Consider the following 19,299-nt stretch of genomic DNA (forward strand, 5'->3'; position numbering starts at 1 on the left):
TTATCCAGGGACAAGGTTCAGGCATTTCAAACACCGATTCACAAACAATCAACTCTGGCACACACAGCATTGCTAAGTAGCTGGCTACCATTCCAACACCCTCAAATGGCAAGATAACTGGCAGCATTTTGAAGAATGCTAAAGAATTTCTCAACGAGGAATGTAGACTGAAGTCGGAGACAGAAGAAACAAGCATGTCCCATGATGTCATAGGCCTTTTCACTTGGATACGCTTTGCGGAGGCTATTGACATTGTGGGAAACATCTGAAATAAGGGAAGACTCTTGACAGCCAAAAAGAACTAAAGCTTGACCAAGTGCATTCATTGCTGGCCCTTTGACTCAAGCAAGCCCATTTCAAGTACCCCAATAACTTTTACAGACAGAAACACGCCGCTGCCATGGGATCACTTGTATTTCCCATTGTAGCTAACCTGTGCATGGAGCAGCTGGACAAGAGAGACTTGAATTGTTCCATGGGGAAAAGACCAAGTCGTTTGTTAAGGCATGTGGATTATACTTGGCTGGAGAGTAGAGCATCAGAAACACAAGCTTTTAGTGAACGCATCAAGTCAGCGGACCAATACATCAAGTGTACACGGGAAGAGGCACTGAATAGCAAATGACCCCTTTTGGACGGCGTCTTACAAGGCAAGGAAGGGGCTGACTTGGGCAGGGAGGTCTCCAGGATACCTACCCACACAGACCGCTATCTGCCTTTTGACTCACACCACCCACTGGAACACAAGCTGGGGGTTCTTAGGACTCTGCAATATATCCGGCTGACATGGTAGCAACAAAAAGAGTCTAAAGACAAAAGAACACAGATGTAACGCCACCCTTGCCAGGGACGCTGGCATGTTTGCCCCGGTTTCCCTTTACTTCGCCCCGCAGCCAGGCACAGTGTATTTCTTCAGCCACATACACACACGCGCAAACGCTCCTTGTCTTCAATGACCGCACTTGGGGATGTTTGTTTTTGGAGTTTTCTTGTAGAGCTGGGGATAGGGATGGGGAATTGTAGTGGGATACTGCAAAATTAGAACTTTTCACACTGAGGACATCTAGCTGATCTCTTAGTTAAGCGGTATTGACGTCCTGACCGGTTTCAGGCCCTCAGGTCGACCCACCTGGGGCCGCATAGCAGCCTGCTCCAGGCGAGGCAGCCTGCCTCCAGCCCAACTGTTCGGCCCTCTCCCAGGAAAGACGCTGAGCCCATGTGCTGGCAGAACATACATGCCACTCCCAGCATGCGACTGGAATGCCCCCCCTTGCAAATGGCCAGGGCTGTATCCATATTCATGCTGTCCGTTTGCCTAGCCCCCACCCATGTTCTGGAAAGCTCTCACAGCTTCCCGAAGGCGGGAAGAACTCTGACAAACTCAAACAACATCAGAGAATCATCAGCAGACCTGAGTAATCCATCGCAGCACTCTGTTAAGCAGAATACCACACTGAATTTACCTGACAGCCTCTCTGGTAAGCAGAGGCCAACTATACAAATCCTAGCACATGACTAGGAGGGTGCTACCGGGACATCTCAGGAGGGCTTTGAAAGCTTGTGGCTACCCAGACTGGGTCTTGGTTAAAACCTCCGCAAGCTCAGGAAAACAAACTGGGGAGAAGCAGAACACTTGGAGAAATATAGTCATCCCGTATGGAACTGGAGTGTCGGAAAAACTCAGAAGGATCTTTAAGAAACATTGCATCCCTGTGTAGTTCAAGGCCAGCAATACACTGGGACACAAGCTTGTCCAGCCACACTATCTGTCTTCCACATTATTAACACCTCTCTCCAGGCGATTTGACAACAATTGACGCCTTTAGCCAGGTCAATCTAGGCACTATTAGCTATGCAGGCTTCCTGACACCCAACAAGGGGATGATGTAACTTGAAAAAGGGCGCCTCCACAATTCTCACACCTCCCCTCCTGTTCCTGGACAATCAACATCTACACATTCCATGGTAATTGGACTAAGGCCTCTTCAGGTGTGAATAGAAATGCTGGGGTTTGTTCCTGAGAGTCAGCGGAAGCGAAGAAGTGGCTTGACTAAACTAGGAAAGATCTTCAACATTCCAGAACAAGAGCAATTGAATGCGACATATTACTAGTCCGTTTTCAAGGAATGTGGTGAGCGAAGGCTCAATTGGCAGCCGTGTGAGGCGAGCCAAAGGAGATGCTTTGTCTTCCTAGGTGGGTGTCAGACTTGGCAGCGGTCCCGGCTAAGGTAATGAGAAAACGTGAGCGTCCCTGGGTGGGCTCGAACCACCAACCTTTCGGTTAACAGCCGAACGCGCTAACCGATTGCGCCACAGAGACCACACACGGAGCGTGCTTGAACTGGCCCGAAGGAGAAATGAAAGATCAACTCAAGGTGCCTAAAAAGCTTCCCAATTGCACATTTGTAGAGATGAGGGATTGCCTTCTTTCTAAAAGGGAGAGACGCGGGCTAAAAAGCCCTTCCTTCGAGCCGGAATTGAACCAGCGACCTAAGGATTAGCTACTTCATCTACTACAGTCCTCCGCTCTACCAGCTGAGCTATCGAAGGGAACTCAGATGGGTGCGGTAACACATGAGCCCTTGAATGCAAAGCCAGTGCTGAACACTTTGCATTTGACCTTCTAGGTTGAGGTATTGCTTGATGCCGCCTCGGCCGATAAGGGCAGATGCCTAGGCAGACGTTATGTGGGAGGCTACGGCTTGACGTATTGCAAAGAGAGAAAAGGGTTTGTAAAGAGCCAGCGCATTTTGTTGTGATCCTCCAAAGTCCCGGCAAAAATGGTGATGTACCCTGTGCCTTGACAGCAAGTGAGCAGAATAGTACTTGGAAGCACATTGAGTTTAGCCAAAGGAATTGTGGCGAAAGCTAGGAAAGAGTGGTCAGAGCCTGCTAGCTGCAAGAGGCCTCAAAGCAGCAGAGTGTGGTAGCCCGGCTAGCTCAGTCGGTAGAGCATGAGACTCTTAATCTCAGGGTCGTGGGTTTGAGCCCCACGTTGGGCGTGCCTGTTTTTGGCCGAGTCAAAGGCCTTTGCAAAAGGTGTCAGTGTTTCCAGTTCCTTCAAGCGCACTGCACAATCACACCTTTACCATATCTACTGGCTTGGCTTCCTTTCTCTCCACCAATGGGGAAATATTTCTAGCTCATCTTCCTAGAGGTGACTTGGTACGCCAGCAAATGGACCTTGCGCAGCAGGGGGTCTGTGGAGTCAATGTCATGGATGGCCTTAGTTCTACACAGCCAGCAGCATGCTTGCTGCACAGCCTTGCGTTGGTGGTATAGTGGTGAGCATAGCTGCCTTCCAAGCAGTTGACCCGGGTTCGATTCCCGGCCAACGCAGTCTTCTTCTTCTTTGCGCCCTTGACAAAAGAGCACAGGGCCAAAGCTCCTTCAACAAAGCTCCTAAGATGTCTTGCCTTAGTGACAACAGTGCAAATATTCCGCCGCATCCCAACAGGCTCCGGCCTCATGCTTTAACTCGCTCAAGGAGTACAGCATTATCCAGGGACAAGGTTCAGGCATTTCAAACACTGATTCACAAACAATCAACTCTGGCACACACAGCATTGCTAAGTAGCTGGCTACCATTCCAACACCCTCAAATGGCAAGATAACTGGCAGCATTTTGAAGAATGCTAAAGAATTTCTCAACGAGGAATGTAGACTGAAGTCGGAGACAGAAGAAACAAGCATGTCCCATGATGTCATAGGCCTTTTCACTTGGATACGCTTTGCGGAGGCTATTGACATTGTGGGAAACATCTGAAATGAGGGAAGACTCTTGACAGCCAAAAAGAACTAAAGCTTGACCAAGTGCATTCATTGCTGGCCCTTTGACTCAAGCAAGCCCATTTCAAGTACCCCAATGACTTTTACAGACAGAAACACGCCGCTGCCATGGGATCACTTGTATTTCCCATTGTAGCTAACCTGTGCATGGAGCAGCTGGACAAGAGAGACTTGAATTGTTCCATGGGGAAAAGACCAAGTCGTTTGTTAAGGCATGTGGATTATACTTGGCTGGAGAGTAGAGCATCAGAAACACAAGCTTTTAGTGAACGCATCAAGTCAGCGGACCAATACATCAAGTGTACACGGGAAGAGGCACTGAATAGCAAATGACCCCTTTTGGACGGCGTCTTACAAGGCAAGGAAGGGGCTGACTTGGGCAGGGAGGTCTCCAGGATACCTACCCACACAGACCGCTATCTGCCTTTTGACTCACACCACCCACTGGAACACAAGCTGGGGGTTCTTAGGACTCTGCAATATATCCGGCTGACATGGTAGCAACAAAAAGAGTCTAAAGACAAAAGAACACAGATGTAACGCCACCCTTGCCAGGGACGCTGGCATGTTTGCCCCGGTTTCCCTTTACTTCGCCCCGCAGCCAGGCACAGTGTATTTCTTCAGCCACATACACACACGCGCAAACGCTCCTTGTCTTCAATGACCGCACTTGGGGATGTTTGTTTTTGGAGTTTTCTTGTAGAGCTGGGGATAGGGATGGGGAATTGTAGTGGGATACTGCAAAATTAGAACTTTTCACACTGAGGACATCTAGCTGATCTCTTAGTTAAGCGGTATTGACGTCCTGACCGGTTTCAGGCCCTCAGGTCGACCCACCTGGGGCCGCATAGCAGCCTGCTCCAGGCGAGGCAGCCTGCCTCCAGCCCAACTGTTCGGCCCTCTCCCAGGAAAGACGCTGAGCCCATGTGCTGGCAGAACATACATGCCACTCCCAGCATGCGACTGGAATGCCCCCCCTTGCAAATGGCCAGGGCTGTATCCATATTCATGCTGTTCGTTTGCCTAGCCCCCACCCATGTTCTGGAAAGCTCTCACAGCTTCCCGAAGGCGGGAAGAACTCTGACAAACTCAAACAACATCAGAGAATCATCAGCAGACCTGAGTAATCCATCGCAGCACTCTGTTAAGCAGAATACCACACTGAATTTACCTGACAGCCTCTCTGGTAAGCAGAGGCCAACTATACAAATCCTAGCACATGACTAGGAGGGTGCTACCGGGACATCTCAGGAGGGCTTTGAAAGCTTGTGGCTACCCAGACTGGGTCTTGGTTAAAACCTCCGCAAGCTCAGGAAAACAAACTGGGGAGAAGCAGAACACTTGGAGAAATATAGTCATCCCGTATGGAACTGGAGTGTCGGAAAAACTCAGAAGGATCTTTAAGAAACATTGCATCCCTGTGTAGTTCAAGGCCAGCAATACACTGGGACACAAGCTTGTCCAGCCACACTATCTGTCTTCCAAATTATTAACACCTCTCTCCAGGCCATTTGACAACAATTGACGCCTTTAGCCAGGTCAATCTAGGCACTATTAGCTATGCAGGCTTCCTGACACCCAACAAGGGGATGATGTAACTTGAAAAAGGGCGCCTCCACAATTCTCACACCTCCCCTCCTGTTCCTGGACAATCAACATCTACACATTCCATGGTAATTGGACTAAGGCCTCTTCAGGTGTGAATAGAAATGCTGGGGTTTGTTCCTGAGAGTCAGCGGAAGCGAAGAAGTGGCTTGACTAAACTAGGAAAGATCTTCAACATTCCAGAACAAGAGCAATTGAATGCGACATATTACTAGTCCGTTTTCAAGGAATGTGGTGAGCGAAGGCTCAATTGGCAGCCGTGTGAGGCGAGCCAAAGGAGATGCTTTGTCTTCCTAGGTGGGTGTCAGACTTGGCAGCGGTCCCGGCTAAGGTAATGAGAAAACGTGAGCGTCACTGGGTGGGCTCGAACCACCAACCTTTCGGTTAACAGCCGAACGCGCTAACCGATTGCGCCACAGAGACCACACACGGAGCATGCTTGAACTGGCCCGAAGGAGAAATGAAAGATCAACTCAAGGTGCCTAAAAAGCTTCCCAATTGCACATTTGTAGAGATGAGGGATTGCCTTCTTTCTAAAAGGGAGAGACGCGGGCTAAAAAGCCCTTCCTTCGAGCCAGAATTGAACCAGCGACCTAAGGATTGCTACTTCATCTACTACAGTCCTCCGCTCTACCAGCTGAGCTATCGAAGGGAACTCAGATGGGTGTGGTAACACATGAGCCCTTGAATGCAAAGCCAGTGCTGAACACTTTGCATTTGACCTTCTAGGTTGAGGTATTGCTTGATGCCGCCTCGGCCGATAAGGGCAGATGCCTAGGCAGACGTTATGTGGGAGGCTACGGCTTGACGTATTGCAAAGAGAGAAAAGGGTTTGTAAAGAGCCAGCGCATTTTGTTGTGATCCTCCAAAGTCCCGGCAAAAATGGTGATGTACCCTGTGCCTTGACAGCAAGTGAGCAGAATAGTACTTGGAAGCACATTGAGTTTAGCCAAAGGAATTGTGGCGAAAGCTAGGAAAGAGTGGTCAGAGCCTGCTAGCTGCAAGAGGCCTCAAAGCAGCAGAGTGTGGTAGCCCGGCTAGCTCAGTCGGTAGAGCATGAGACTCTTAATCTCAGGGTCGTGGGTTCGAGCCCCACGTTGGGCATGCCTTTTTTTGGCCGAGTCAAAGGCCTTTGCAAAAGGTGTCAGTGTCTCCAGTTCCTTCAAGCGCACTGCACAATCACACCTTTACCATATCTACTGGCTTGGCTTCCTTTCTCTCCACCAATGGGGAAATATTTCTAGCTCATCTTCCTAGAGGTGACTTGGTACGCCAGCAAATGGACCTTGCGCAGCAGGGGGTCTGTGGAGTCAATGTCATGGATGGCCTTAGTTCTACACAGCCAGCAGCATGCTTGCTGCACAGCCTTGCGTTGGTGGTATAGTGGTGAGCATAGCTGCCTTCCAAGCAGTTGACCCGGGTTCGATTCCCGGCCAACGCAGTCTTCTTCTTCTTTGTGCCCTTGACAAAAGAGCACAGGGCCAAAGCTCCTTCAACAAAGCTCCTAAGATGTCTTGCCTTAGTGACAACAGTGCAAATATTCTGCCGCATCCCAACAGGCTCCGGCCTCATGCTTTAACTCGCTCAAGGAGTACAGCATTATCCAGGGACAAGGTTCAGGCATTTCAAACACCGATTCACAAACAATCAACTCTGGCACACACAGCATTGCTAAGTAGCTGGCTACCATTCCAACACCCTCAAATGGCAAGATAACTGGCAGCATTTTGAAGAATGCTAAAGAATTTCTCAACGAGGAATGTAGACTGAAGTCGGAGACAGAAGAAACAAGCATGTCCCATGATGTCATAGGCCTTTTCACTTGGATACGCTTTGCGGAGGCTATTGACATTGTGGGAAACATCTGAAATAAGGGAAGACTCTTGACAGCCAAAAAGAACTAAAGCTTGACCAAGTGCATTCATTGCTGGCCCTTTGACTCAAGCAAGCCCATTTCAAGTACCCCAATAACTTTTACAGACAGAAACACGCCGCTGCCATGGGATCACTTGTATTTCCCATTGTAGCTAACCTGTGCATGGAGCAGCTGGACAAGAGAGACTTGAATTGTTCCATGGGGAAAAGACCAAGTCGTTTGTTAAGGCATGTGGATTATACTTGGCTGGAGAGTAGAGCATCAGAAACACAAGCTTTTAGTGAACGCATCAAGTCAGCGGACCAATACATCAAGTGTACACGGGAAGAGGCACTGAATAGCAAATGACCCCTTTTGGACGGCGTCTTACAAGGCAAGGAAGGGGCTGACTTGGGCAGGGAGGTCTCCAGGATACCTACCCACACAGACCGCTATCTGCCTTTTGACTCACACCACCCACTGGAACACAAGCTGGGGGTTCTTAGGACTCTGCAATATATCCGGCTGACATGGTAGCAACAAAAAGAGTCTAAAGACAAAAGAACACAGATGTAACGCCACCCTTGCCAGGGACGCTGGCATGTTTGCCCCGGTTTCCCTTTACTTCGCCCCGCAGCCAGGCACAGTGTATTTCTTCAGCCACATACACACACGCGCAAACGCTCCTTGTCTTCAATGACCGCACTTGGGGATGTTTGTTTTTGGAGTTTTCTTGTAGAGCTGGGGATAGGGATGGGGAATTGTAGTGGGATACTGCAAAATTAGAACTTTTCACACTGAGGACATCTAGCTGATCTCTTAGTTAAGCGGTATTGACGTCCTGACCGGTTTCAGGCCCTCAGGTCGACCCACCTGGGGCCGCATAGCAGCCTGCTCCAGGCGAGGCAGCCTGCCTCCAGCCCAACTGTTCGGCCCTCTCCCAGGAAAGACGCTGAGCCCATGTGCTGGCAGAACATACATGCCACTCCCAGCATGCGACTGGAATGCCCCCCCTTGCAAATGGCCAGGGCTGTATCCATATTCATGCTGTCCGTTTGCCTAGCCCCCACCCATGTTCTGGAAAGCTCTCACAGCTTCCCGAAGGCGGGAAGAACTCTGACAAACTCAAACAACATCAGAGAATCATCAGCAGACCTGAGTAATCCATCGCAGCACTCTGTTAAGCAGAATACCACACTGAATTTACCTGACAGCCTCTCTGGTAAGCAGAGGCCAACTATACAAATCCTAGCACATGACTAGGAGGGTGCTACCGGGACATCTCAGGAGGGCTTTGAAAGCTTGTGGCTACCCAGACTGGGTCTTGGTTAAAACCTCCGCAAGCTCAGGAAAACAAACTGGGGAGAAGCAGAACACTTGGAGAAATATAGTCATCCCGTATGGAACTGGAGTGTCGGAAAAACTCAGAAGGATCTTTAAGAAACATTGCATCCCTGTGTAGTTCAAGGCCAGCAATACACTGGGACACAAGCTTGTCCAGCCACACTATCTGTCTTCCAAATTATTAACACCTCTCTCCAGGCCATTTGACAACAATTGACGCCTTTAGCCAGGTCAATCTAGGCACTATTAGCTATGCAGGCTTCCTGACACCCAACAAGGGGATGATGTAACTTGAAAAAGGGCGCCTCCACAATTCTCACACCTCCCCTCCTGTTCCTGGACAATCAACATCTACACATTCCATGGTAATTGGACTAAGGCCTCTTCAGGTGTGAATAGAAATGCTGGGGTTTGTTCCTGAGAGTCAGCGGAAGCGAAGAAGTGGCTTGACTAAACTAGGAAAGATCTTCAACATTCCAGAACAAGAGCAATTGAATGCGACATATTACTAGTCCGTTTTCAAGGAATGTGGTGAGCGAAGGCTCAATTGGCAGCCGTGTGAGGCGAGCCAAAGGAGATGCTTTGTCTTCCTAGGTGGGTGTCAGACTTGGCAGCGGTCCCGGCTAAGGTAATGAGAAAACGTGAGCGTCACTGGGTGGGCTCGAACCACCAACCTTTCGGTTAACAGCCGAACGCGCTAACCGATTGCGCCACAGAGACCACACACGGAGCATGCTTGAACTGGCCCGAAGGAGAAATGAAAGATCAACTCAAGGTGCCTAAAAAGCTTCCCAATTGCACATTTGTAGAGATGAGGGATTGCCTTCTTTCTAAAAGGGAGAGACGCGGGCTAAAAAGCCCTTCCTTCGAGCCAGAATTGAACCAGCGACCTAAGGATTGCTACTTCATCTACTACAGTCCTCCGCTCTACCAGCTGAGCTATCGAAGGGAACTCAGATGGGTGTGGTAACACATGAGCCCTTGAATGCAAAGCCAGTGCTGAACACTTTGCATTTGACCTTCTAGGTTGAGGTATTGCTTGATGCCGCCTCGGCCGATAAGGGCAGATGCCTAGGCAGACGTTATGTGGGAGGCTACGGCTTGACGTATTGCAAAGAGAGAAAAGGGTTTGTAAAGAGCCAGCGCATTTTGTTGTGATCCTCCAAAGTCCCGGCAAAAATGGTGATGTACCCTGTGCCTTGACAGCAAGTGAGCAGAATAGTACTTGGAAGCACATTGAGTTTAGCCAAAGGAATTGTGGCGAAAGCTAGGAAAGAGTGGTCAGAGCCTGCTAGCTGCAAGAGGCCTCAAAGCAGCAGAGTGTGGTAGCCCGGCTAGCTCAGTCGGTAGAGCATGAGACTCTTAATCTCAGGGTCGTGGGTTCGAGCCCCACGTTGGGCATGCCTTTTTTTGGCCGAGTCAAAGGCCTTTGCAAAAGGTGTCAGTGTCTCCAGTTCCTTCAAGCGCACTGCACAATCACACCTTTACCATATCTACTGGCTTGGCTTCCTTTCTCTCCACCAATGGGGAAATATTTCTAGCTCATCTTCCTAGAGGTGACTTGGTACGCCAGCAAATGGACCTTGCGCAGCAGGGGGTCTGTGGAGTCAATGTCATGGATGGCCTTAGTTCTACACAGCCAGCAGCATGCTTGCTGCACAGCCTTGCGTTGGTGGTATAGTGGTGAGCATAGCTGCCTTCCAAGCAGTTGACCCGGGTTCGATTCCCGGCCAACGCAGTCTTCTTCTTCTTTGTGCCCTTGACAAAAGAGCACAGGGCCAAAGCTCCTTCAACAAAGCTCCTAAGATGTCTTGCCTTAGTGACAACAGTGCAAATATTCTGCCGCATCCCAACAGGCTCCGGCCTCATGCTTTAACTCGCTCAAGGAGTACAGCATTATCCAGGGACAAGGTTCAGGCATTTCAAACACCGATTCACAAACAATCAACTCTGGCACACACAGCATTGCTAAGTAGCTGGCTACCATTCCAACACCCTCAAATGGCAAGATAACTGGCAGCATTTTGAAGAATGCTAAAGAATTTCTCAACGAGGAATGTAGACTGAAGTCGGAGACAGAAGAAACAAGCATGTCCCATGATGTCATAGGCCTTTTCACTTGGATACGCTTTGCGGAGGCTATTGACATTGTGGGAAACATCTGAAATAAGGGAAGACTCTTGACAGCCAAAAAGAACTAAAGCTTGACCAAGTGCATTCATTGCTGGCCCTTTGACTCAAGCAAGCCCATTTCAAGTACCCCAATAACTTTTACAGACAGAAACACGCCGCTGCCATGGGATCACTTGTATTTCCCATTGTAGCTAACCTGTGCATGGAGCAGCTGGACAAGAGAGACTTGAATTGTTCCATGGGGAAAAGACCAAGTCGTTTGTTAAGGCATGTGGATTATACTTGGCTGGAGAGTAGAGCATCAGAAACACAAGCTTTTAGTGAACGCATCAAGTCAGCGGACCAATACATCAAGTGTACACGGGAAGAGGCACTGAATAGCAAATGACCCCTTTTGGACGGCGTCTTACAAGGCAAGGAAGGGGCTGACTTGGGCAGGGAGGTCTCCAGGATACCTACCCACACAGACCGCTATCTGCCTTTTGACTCACACCACCCACTGGAACACAAGCTGGGGGTTCTTAGGACTCTGCAATATATCCGGCTGACATGGTAGCAACAAAAAGAGTCTAAAGACAAAAGAACACAGATGTAACGCCACCCTTGCCAGGGACGCTGGCATGTTTGCCCCGGTTTCCCTTTACTTCGCCCCGCAGCCAGGCACAGTGTATTTCTTCAGCCACATACACACACGCGCAAACGCTCCTTGTCTTCAATGACCGCACTTGGGGATGTTTGTTTTTGGAGTTTTCTTGTAGAGCTGGGGATAGGGATGGGGAATTGTAGTGGGATACTGCAAAATTAGAACTTTTCACACTGAGGACATCTAGCTGATCTCTTAGTTAAGCGGTATTGACGTCCTGACCGGTTTCAGGCCCTCAGGTCGACCCACCTGGGGCCGCATAGCAGCCTGCTCCAGGCGAGGCAGCCTGCCTCCAGCCCAACTGTTCGGCCCTCTCCCAGGAAAGACGCTGAGCCCATGTGCTGGCAGAACATACATGCCACTCCCAGCATGCGACTGGAATGCCCCCCCTTGCAAATGGCCAGGGCTGTATCCATATTCATGCTGTCCGTTTGCCTAGCCCCCACCCATGTTCTGGAAAGCTCTCACAGCTTCCCGAAGGCGGGAAGAACTCTGACAAACTCAAACAACATCAGAGAATCATCAGCAGACCTGAGTAATCCATCGCAGCACTCTGTTAAGCAGAATACCACACTGAATTTACCTGACAGCCTCTCTGGTAAGCAGAGGCCAACTATACAAATCCTAGCACATGACTAGGAGGGTGCTACCGGGACATCTCAGGAGGGCTTTGAAAGCTTGTGGCTACCCAGACTGGGTCTTGGTTAAAACCTCCGCAAGCTCAGGAAAACAAACTGGGGAGAAGCAGAACACTTGGAGAAATATAGTCATCCCGTATGGAACTGGAGTGTCGGAAAAACTCAGAAGGATCTTTAAGAAACATTGCATCCCTGTGTAGTTCAAGGCCAGCAATACACTGGGACACAAGCTTGTCCAGCCACACTATCTGTCTTCCACATTATTAACACCTCTCTCCAGGCGATTTGACAACAATTGACGCCTTTAGCCAGGTCAATCTAGGCACTATTAGCTATGCAGGCTTCCTGACACCCAACAAGGGGATGATGTAACTTGAAAAAGGGCGCCTCCACAATTCTCACACCTCCCCTCCTGTTCCTGGACAATCAACATCTACACATTCCATGGTAATTGGACTAAGGCCTCTTCAGGTGTGAATAGAAATGCTGGGGTTTGTTCCTGAGAGTCAGCGGAAGCGAAGAAGTGGCTTGACTAAACTAGGAAAGATCTTCAACATTCCAGAACAAGAGCAATTGAATGCGACATATTACTAGTCCGTTTTCAAGGAATGTGGTGAGCGAAGGCTCAATTGGCAGCCGTGTGAGGCGAGCCAAAGGAGATGCTTTGTCTTCCTAGGTGGGTGTCAGACTTGGCAGCGGTCCCGGCTAAGGTAATGAGAAAACGTGAGCGTCCCTGGGTGGGCTCGAACCACCAACCTTTCGGTTAACAGCCGAACGCGCTAACCGATTGCGCCACAGAGACCACACACGGAGCGTGCTTGAACTGGCCCGAAGGAGAAATGAAAGATCAACTCAAGGTGCCTAAAAAGCTTCCCAATTGCACATTTGTAGAGATGAGGGATTGCCTTCTTTCTAAAAGGGAGAGACGCGGGCTAAAAAGCCCTTCCTTCGAGCCGGAATTGAACCAGCGACCTAAGGATTAGCTTCTTCATCTACTACAGTCCTCCGCTCTACCAGCTGAGCTATCGAAGGGAACTCAGATGGGTGCGGTAACACATGAGCCCTTGAATGCAAAGCCAGTGCTGAACACTTTGCATTTGACCTTCTAGGTTGAGGTATTGCTTGATGCCGCCTCGGCCGATAAGGGCAGATGCCTAGGCAGACGTTATGTGGGAGGCTACGGCTTGACGTATTGCAAAGAGAGAAAAGGGTTTGTAAAGAGCCAGCGCATTTTGTTGTGATCCTCCAAAGTCCCGGCAAAAATGGTGATGTACCCTGTGCCTTGACAGCAAGTGAGCAGAATAGTACTTGGAAGCACATTGAGTTTAGCCAAAGGAATTGTGGCGAAAGCTAGGAAAGAGTGGTCAGAGCCTGCTAGCTGCAAGAGGCCTCAAAGCAGCAGAGTGTGGTAGCCCGGCTAGCTCAGTCGGTAGAGCATGAGACTCTTAATCTCAGGGTCGTGGGTTTGAGCCCCACGTTGGGCGTGCCTGTTTTTGGCCGAGTCAAAGGCCTTTGCAAAAGGTGTCAGTGTTTCCAGTTCCTTCAAGCGCACTGCACAATCACACCTTTACCATATCTACTGGCTTGGCTTCCTTTCTCTCCACCAATGGGGAAATATTTCTAGCTCATCTTCCTAGAGGTGACTTGGTACGCCAGCAAATGGACCTTGCGCAGCAGGGGGTCTGTGGAGTCAATGTCATGGATGGCCTTAGTTCTACACAGCCAGCAGCATGCTTGCTGCACAGCCTTGCGTTGGTGGTATAGTGGTGAGCATAGCTGCCTTCCAAGCAGTTGACCCGGGTTCGATTCCCGGCCAACGCAGTCTTCTTCTTCTTTGCGCCCTTGACAAAAGAGCACAGGGCCAAAGCTCCTTCAACAAAGCTCCTAAGATGTCTTGCCTTAGTGACAACAGTGCAAATATTCCGCCGCATCCCAACAGGCTCCGGCCTCATGCTTTAACTCGCTCAAGGAGTACAGCATTATCCAGGGACAAGGTTCAGGCATTTCAAACACTGATTCACAAACAATCAACTCTGGCACACACAGCATTGCTAAGTAGCTGGCTACCATTCCAACACCCTCAAATGGCAAGATAACTGGCAGCATTTTGAAGAATGCTAAAGAATTTCTCAACGAGGAATGTAGACTGAAGTCGGAGACAGAAGAAACAAGCATGTCCCATGATGTCATAGGCCTTTTCACTTGGATACGCTTTGCGGAGGCTATTGACATTGTGGGAAACATCTGAAATGAGGGAAGACTCTTGACAGCCAAAAAGAACTAAAGCTTGACCAAGTGCATTCATTGCTGGCCCTTTGACTCAAGCAAGCCCATTTCAAGTACCCCAATGACTTTTACAGACAGAAACACGCCGCTGCCATGGGATCACTTGTATTTCCCATTGTAGCTAACCTGTGCATGGAGCAGCTGGACAAGAGAGACTTGAATTGTTCCATGGGGAAAAGACCAAGTCGTTTGTTAAGGCATGTGGATTATACTTGGCTGGAGAGTAGAGCATCAGAAACACAAGCTTTTAGTGAACGCATCAAGTCAGCGGACCAATACATCAAGTGTACACGGGAAGAGGCACTGAATAGCAAATGACCCCTTTTGGACGGCGTCTTACAAGGCAAGGAAGGGGCTGACTTGGGCAGGGAGGTCTCCAGGATACCTACCCACACAGACCGCTATCTGCCTTTTGACTCACACCACCCACTGGAACACAAGCTGGGGGTTCTTAGGACTCTGCAATATATCCGGCTGACATGGTAGCAACAAAAAGAGTCTAAAGACAAAAGAACACAGATGTAACGCCACCCTTGCCAGGGACGCTGGCATGTTTGCCCCGGTTTCCCTTTACTTCGCCCCGCAGCCAGGCACAGTGTATTTCTTCAGCCACATACACACACGCGCAAACGCTCCTTGTCTTCAATGACCGCACTTGGGGATGTTTGTTTTTGGAGTTTTCTTGTAGAGCTGGGGATAGGGATGGGGAATTGTAGTGGGATACTGCAAAATTAGAACTTTTCACACTGAGGACATCTAGCTGATCTCTTAGTTAAGCGGTATTGACGTCCTGACCGGTTTCAGGCCCTCAGGTCGACCCACCTGGGGCCGCATAGCAGCCTGCTCCAGGCGAGGCAGCCTGCCTCCAGCCCAACTGTTCGGCCCTCTCCCAGGAAAGACGCTGAGCCCATGTGCTGGCAGAACATACATGCCACTCCCAGCATGCGACTGGAATGCCCCCCCTTGCAAATGGCCAGGGCTGTATCCATATTCATGCTGTTCGTTTGCCTAGCCCCCACCCATGTTCTGGAAAGCTCTCACAGCTTCCCGAAGGCGGGAAGAACTCTGACAAACTCAAACAACATCAGAGAATCATCAGCAGACCTGAGTAATCCATCGCAGCACTCTGTTAAGCAGAATACCACACTGAATTTACCTGACAGCCTCTCTGGTAAGCAGAGGCCAACTATACAAATCCTAGCACATGACTAGGAGGGTGCTACCGGGACATCTCAGGAGGGCTTTGAAAGCTTGTGGCTACCCAGACTGGGTCTTGGTTAAAACCTCCGCAAGCTCAGGAAAACAAACTGGGGAGAAGCAGAACACTTGGAGAAATATAGTCATCCCGTATGGAACTGGAGTGTCGGAAAAACTCAGAAGGATCTTTAAGAAACATTGCATCCCTGTGTAGTTCAAGGCCAGCAATACACTGGGACACAAGCTTGTCCAGCCACACTATCTGTCTTCCAAATTATTAACACCTCTCTCCAGGCCATTTGACAACAATTGACGCCTTTAGCCAGGTCAATCTAGGCACTATTAGCTATGCAGGCTTCCTGACACCCAACAAGGGGATGATGTAACTTGAAAAAGGGCGCCTCCACAATTCTCACACCTCCCCTCCTGTTCCTGGACAATCAACATCTACACATTCCATGGTAATTGGACTAAGGCCTCTTCAGGTGTGAATAGAAATGCTGGGGTTTGTTCCTGAGAGTCAGCGGAAGCGAAGAAGTGGCTTGACTAAACTAGGAAAGATCTTCAACATTCCAGAACAAGAGCAATTGAATGCGACATATTACTAGTCCGTTTTCAAGGAATGTGGTGAGCGAAGGCTCAATTGGCAGCCGTGTGAGGCGAGCCAAAGGAGATGCTTTGTCTTCCTAGGTGGGTGTCAGACTTGGCAGCGGTCCCGGCTAAGGTAATGAGAAAACGTGAGCGTCCCTGGGTGGGCTCGAACCACCAACCTTTCGGTTAACAGCCGAACGCGCTAACCGATTGCGCCACAGAGACCACACATGGAGCGTGCTTGAACTGGCCCGAAGGAGAAATGAAAGATCAACTCAAGGTGCCTAAAAAGCTTCCCAATTGCACATTTGTAGAGATGAGGGATTGCCTTCTTTCTAAAAGGGAGAGACGCGGGCTAAAAAGCCCTTCCTTCGAGCCGGAATTGAACCAGCGACCTAAGGATTAGCTACTTCATCTACTACAGTCCTCCGCTCTACCAGCTGAGCTATCGAAGGGAACTCAGATGGGTGCGGTAACACATGAGCCCTTGAATGCAAAGCCAGTGCTGAACACTTTGCATTTGACCTTCTAGGTTGAGGTATTGCTTGATGCCGCCTCGGCCGATAAGGGCAGATGCCTAGGCAGACGTTATGTGGGAGGCTACGGCTTGACGTATTGCAAAGAGAGAAAAGGGTTTGTAAAGAGCCAGCGCATTTTGTTGTGATCCTCCAAAGTCCCGGCAAAAATGGTGATGTACCCTGTGCCTTGACAGCAAGTGAGCAGAATAGTACTTGGAAGCACATTGAGTTTAGCCAAAGGAATTGTGGCGAAAGCTAGGAAAGAGTGGTCAGAGCCTGCTAGCTGCAAGAGGCCTCAAAGCAGCAGAGTGTGGTAGCCCGGCTAGCTCAGTCGGTAGAGCATGAGACTCTTAATCTCAGGGTCGTGGGTTTGAGCCCCACGTTGGGCGTGCCTGTTTTTGGCCGAGTCAAAGGCCTTTGCAAAAGGTGTCAGTGTTTCCAGTTCCTTCAAGCGCACTGCACAATCACACCTTTACCATATCTACTGGCTTGGCTTCCTTTCTCTCCACCAATGGGGAAATATTTCTAGCTCATCTTCCTAGAGGTGACTTGGTACGCCAGCAAATGGACCTTGCGCAGCAGGGGGTCTGTGGAGTCAATGTCATTGATGGCCTTAGTTCTACACAGCCAGCAGCATGCTTGCTGCACAGCCTTGCGTTGGTGGTATAGTGGTGAGCATAGCTGCCTTCCAAGCAGTTGACCCGGGTTCGATTCCCGGCCAACGCAGTCTTCTTCTTCTTTGCGCCCTTGACAAAAGAGCACAGGGCCAAAGCTCCTTCAACAAAGCTCCTAAGATGTCTTGCCTTAGTGACAACAGTGCAAATATTCCGCCGCATCCCAACAGGCTCCGGCCTCATGCTTTAACTCGCTCAAGGAGTACAGCATTATCCAGGGACAAGGTTCAGGCATTTCAAACACTGATTCACAAACAATCAACTCTGGCACACACAGCATTGCTAAGTAGCTGGCTACCATTCCAACACCCTCAAATGGCAAGATAACTGGCAGCATTTTGAAGAATGCTAAAGAATTTCTCAACGAGGAATGTAGACTGAAGTCGGAGACAGAAGAAACAAGCATGTCCCATGATGTCATAGGCCTTTTCACTTGGATACGCTTTGCGGAGGCTATTGACATTGTGGGAAACATCTGAAATGAGGGAAGACTCTTGACAGCCAAAAAGAACTAAAGCTTGACCAAGTGCATTCATTGCTGGCCCTTTGACTCAAGCAAGCCCATTTCAAGTACCCCAATGACTTTTACAGACAGAAACACGCCGCTGCCATGGGATCACTTGTATTTCCCATTGTAGCTAACCTGTGCATGGAGCAGCTGGACAAGAGAGACTTGAATTGTTCCATGGGGAAAAGACCAAGTCGTTTGTTAAGGCATGTGGATTATACTTGGCTGGAGAGTAGAGCATCAGAAACACAAGCTTTTAGTGAACGCATCAAGTCAGCGGACCAATACATCAAGTGTACACGGGAAGAGGCACTGAATAGCAAATGACCCCTTTTGGACGGCGTCTTACAAGGCAAGGAAGGGGCTGACTTGGGCAGGGAGGTCTCCAGGATACCTACCCACACAGACCGCTATCTGCCTTTTGACTCACACCACCCACTGGAACACAAGCTGGGGGTTCTTAGGACTCTGCAATATATCCGGCTGACATGGTAGCAACAAAAAGAGTCTAAAGACAAAAGAACACAGATGTAACGCCACCCTTGCCAGGGACGCTGGCATGTTTGCCCCGGTTTCCCTTTACTTCGCCCCGCAGCCAGGCACAGTGTATTTCTTCAGCCACATACACACACGCGCAAACGCTCCTTGTCTTCAATGACCGCACTTGGGGATGTTTGTTTTTGGAGTTTTCTTGTAGAGCTGGGGATAGGGATGGGGAATTGTAGTGGGATACTGCAAAATTAGAACTTTTCACACTGAGGACATCTAGCTGATCTCTTAGTTAAGCGGTATTGACGTCCTGACCGGTTTCAGGCCCTCAGGTCGACCCACCTGGGGCCGCATAGCAGCCTGCTCCAGGCGAGGCAGCCTGCCTCCAGCCCAACTGTTCGGCCCTCTCCCAGGAAAGACGCTGAGCCCATGTGCTGGCAGAACATACATGCCACTCCCAGCATGCGACTGGAATGCCCCCCCTTGCAAATGGCCAGGGCTGTATCCATATTCATGCTGTTCGTTTGCCTAGCCCCCACCCATGTTCTGGAAAGCTCTCACAGCTTCCCGAAGGCGGGAAGAACTCTGACAAACTCAAACAACATCAGAGAATCATCAGCAGACCTGAGTAATCCATCGCAGCACTCTGTTAAGCAGAATACCACACTGAATTTACCTGACAGCCTCTCTGGTAAGCAGAGGCCAACTATACAAATCCTAGCACATGACTAGGAGGGTGCTACCGGGACATCTCAGGAGGGCTTTGAAAGCTTGTGGCTACCCAGACTGGGTCTTGGTTAAAACCTCCGCAAGCTCAGGAAAACAAACTGGGGAGAAGCAGAACACTTGGAGAAATATAGTCATCCCGTATGGAACTGGAGTGTCGGAAAAACTCAGAAGGATCTTTAAGAAACATTGCATCCCTGTGTAGTTCAAGGCCAGCAATACACTGGGACACAAGCTTGTCCAGCCACACTATCTGTCTTCCAAATTTTTAACACCTCTCTCCAGGCCATTTGACAACAATTG

General features: G+C 49.6%; 13 non-coding genes across 13 annotated transcripts; 7 read left to right on the forward strand and 6 right to left on the reverse strand.

The window, feature by feature from the left end:
• Positions 1 to 2,246: 2,246 nt before the first annotated feature.
• TRNAN-GUU (transfer RNA asparagine (anticodon GUU)) lies at positions 2,247 to 2,320 on the reverse strand. The gene has a single exon. It is a non-coding gene; the product is annotated as a tRNA-Asn (tRNA).
• Positions 2,321 to 2,462: 142 nt separating this feature from the next.
• On the reverse strand, positions 2,463 to 2,550 carry TRNAY-GUA (transfer RNA tyrosine (anticodon GUA)). The gene is given in 2 exon segments: positions 2,463 to 2,498; positions 2,514 to 2,550. It is a non-coding gene; the product is annotated as a tRNA-Tyr (tRNA).
• Positions 2,551 to 3,267: 717 nt separating this feature from the next.
• Positions 3,268 to 3,339, forward strand: TRNAG-UCC (transfer RNA glycine (anticodon UCC)). The gene has a single exon. It is a non-coding gene; the product is annotated as a tRNA-Gly (tRNA).
• Positions 3,340 to 6,425: 3,086 nt separating this feature from the next.
• Positions 6,426 to 6,498, forward strand: TRNAK-CUU (transfer RNA lysine (anticodon CUU)). The gene has a single exon. It is a non-coding gene; the product is annotated as a tRNA-Lys (tRNA).
• A 265-nt stretch (positions 6,499 to 6,763) lies between these two features.
• Positions 6,764 to 6,835, forward strand: TRNAG-UCC (transfer RNA glycine (anticodon UCC)). Its single transcript has one exon. It is a non-coding gene; the product is annotated as a tRNA-Gly (tRNA).
• A 3,086-nt stretch (positions 6,836 to 9,921) lies between these two features.
• Positions 9,922 to 9,994, forward strand: TRNAK-CUU (transfer RNA lysine (anticodon CUU)). The gene has a single exon. It is a non-coding gene; the product is annotated as a tRNA-Lys (tRNA).
• Positions 9,995 to 10,259: 265 nt separating this feature from the next.
• TRNAG-UCC (transfer RNA glycine (anticodon UCC)) lies at positions 10,260 to 10,331 on the forward strand. The gene has a single exon. It is a non-coding gene; the product is annotated as a tRNA-Gly (tRNA).
• Positions 10,332 to 12,735: 2,404 nt separating this feature from the next.
• On the reverse strand, positions 12,736 to 12,809 carry TRNAN-GUU (transfer RNA asparagine (anticodon GUU)). The gene has a single exon. It is a non-coding gene; the product is annotated as a tRNA-Asn (tRNA).
• A 142-nt stretch (positions 12,810 to 12,951) lies between these two features.
• Positions 12,952 to 13,039, reverse strand: TRNAY-GUA (transfer RNA tyrosine (anticodon GUA)). The gene is given in 2 exon segments: positions 12,952 to 12,987; positions 13,003 to 13,039. It is a non-coding gene; the product is annotated as a tRNA-Tyr (tRNA).
• Positions 13,040 to 13,756: 717 nt separating this feature from the next.
• Positions 13,757 to 13,828, forward strand: TRNAG-UCC (transfer RNA glycine (anticodon UCC)). Its single transcript has one exon. It is a non-coding gene; the product is annotated as a tRNA-Gly (tRNA).
• Positions 13,829 to 16,232: 2,404 nt separating this feature from the next.
• Positions 16,233 to 16,306, reverse strand: TRNAN-GUU (transfer RNA asparagine (anticodon GUU)). Its single transcript has one exon. It is a non-coding gene; the product is annotated as a tRNA-Asn (tRNA).
• A 142-nt stretch (positions 16,307 to 16,448) lies between these two features.
• On the reverse strand, positions 16,449 to 16,536 carry TRNAY-GUA (transfer RNA tyrosine (anticodon GUA)). The gene is given in 2 exon segments: positions 16,449 to 16,484; positions 16,500 to 16,536. It is a non-coding gene; the product is annotated as a tRNA-Tyr (tRNA).
• Positions 16,537 to 17,253: 717 nt separating this feature from the next.
• On the forward strand, positions 17,254 to 17,325 carry TRNAG-UCC (transfer RNA glycine (anticodon UCC)). The gene has a single exon. It is a non-coding gene; the product is annotated as a tRNA-Gly (tRNA).
• Positions 17,326 to 19,299: the final 1,974 nt, after the last annotated feature.

The sequence above is a fragment of the Staurois parvus genome, unplaced genomic scaffold (assembly GCF_062004578.1).
Source record: "Staurois parvus isolate SC_StPar_1 unplaced genomic scaffold, SC_StPar_1.0 ptg001130l, whole genome shotgun sequence".
NCBI classification, from domain to species: Eukaryota; Metazoa; Chordata; class Amphibia; order Anura; family Ranidae; genus Staurois; species Staurois parvus.